General features: G+C 54.3%; 1 protein-coding gene across 1 annotated transcript in view; it reads left to right on the forward strand.

Moving 5' to 3' along the window:
- The window catches only part of MINOS1 (mitochondrial inner membrane organizing system 1), a 31,352-nt gene that overhangs the window by 999 nt on the left and 28,652 nt on the right, over positions 1-1,701 (forward strand). The gene's annotated exons all lie outside the window — the stretch shown is intronic.

The following is a 1,701-nucleotide window of genomic DNA, read 5'->3' on the forward strand; positions in this document are numbered from 1 at the left end:
GTTTACAGAAGACTTGGCGGAGGTTTCCCTGGATTTGGGTTTCTGCTCGGAACACGTTCTCTCTGGTGAGTGTGTGTGACCTCCTCTGCGCCGGCCTCCAAGTTCCGTCTGGATGGAGTCATCGCCGAATGATGTCATAGGGAGCGCGCGCCGGGATCGCCTCCATCTGATTGTTATATAAAGTATAACGTGTGACCGCCGTCGCAACCCCCTCCCCCACCCCCACATAAACTGGGGGTCAGCGCTGGCCTCCTATTGGGTGAGATCTCCTCCCATTAAACCATCACAAATGATGGTTTCCCCCTGATGGTGGGGGGTTGGGGAGTTCATGTTTGCCATAATTAACCCCGTCTGTACTGTGCCGGCCGATCTCATTATCAGGTGTAAACTGTCCTAACAAAGGGTTAAAGATCTCAAGGCTGGACACGCCCCTCTTCCTGTGGCCGGGCACTGCTGATATCCCTCACTTCCTGTTCAGGTGAGAGGTGACAACAGGAAATGGAGAGAAGTCCACTCTATGGGGACACCGGCAGCTGATGGTTCATCCTCCGATCTTCTTCTTTATACATAATGACATAATGAGAATCAGCCGAAGTCGCCCCACCCCCCGCCCACCGATCTCTCCTGTACGTGGCAGGGAACGTGTCGCTTCCAAGAACTTCTGATCACATGACCTGATTTTCCATCATCCTGATATGAAGCAATACGATGCGTGCCCAGCGGTGGAGGAGAGATCAAAGAGCCCGCAACTGGGATGTGTAATCCGCTCGCACACACGTGTTCCCACTTATCTGCCCCAGTCATCGTCCTCCCATCAGAGAATTCCCACCTATAGGGGTACCCAGCCTCCCCTTCAGTCTTCTATCTGACCTCCGTCCTCCCCTTCAGTCTTCTATCTGACCTCCGTCCTTCCCTTCAGTCTTCTATCTGACCTCCGTCCTTCCCTTCAGTCTTCTATCTGACCTCTGTCCTTCCCTTCAGTCTTCTATCTGACCTCCGTCCTTCCCTTCAGTCTTCTATCTGACCTCCGTCCTCCCCTTCAGTCTTCTATCTGACCTCCGTCCTCCCCTTCAGTCTCCTATCTGACCTCCGTCCTCCCCTTCAGTCTCCTATCTGACCTCCGTCCTTCCCTTCAGTCTTCTATCTGACCTCCGTCCTTCCCTTCAGTCTCCTATCTGACCTCCGTCCTTCCCTTCAGTCTTCTATCTGACCTCCGTCCTCCCCTTCAGTCTTCTATCTGACCTCCGTCCTCCCCTTCAGCCTCATCTCTGACCTCCGTCCTCCCCTTCAGCCTCATCTCTGACCCCCGTCCCTCCCCTTCATGGCTGGATGTGGTGGCTGCATTAGTTTTCTTTTCTCAGGCTCTTTCCTTGTCACCTGATGATCCTGCCAGTAACACACACTTCCTGTCCTAGGGTGATAACGCTCACTCGCTGCACTCTATGTATGGAGGAGCAGCGTTGTCACCCTAGGACCGGACTCCAGAACACCTCCCTCTCTCCTCACGTTCAGCAGAAGTAACCATTCCAGGCCGGCATTCCCCTTTAAATGGAGATTCCGGAGTCCCCTGGATCCCCCCGGATCCCAGCAGCGTTCCCGATATAAACACATTGTTCTGTTTGTTGTTCATATTTATGCTGTTTATTAACCCTTGGGGGGCGCTCGGGCGGGACGTGCGCTCTGCGGGCCCCGGAGGAGGGG

This window comes from Nanorana parkeri, unplaced genomic scaffold, assembly GCF_000935625.1.
Source record: "Nanorana parkeri isolate BGI_ZX_2015 unplaced genomic scaffold, ASM93562v1 scaffold2733, whole genome shotgun sequence".
Taxonomy (NCBI): domain Eukaryota; kingdom Metazoa; phylum Chordata; class Amphibia; order Anura; family Dicroglossidae; genus Nanorana; species Nanorana parkeri.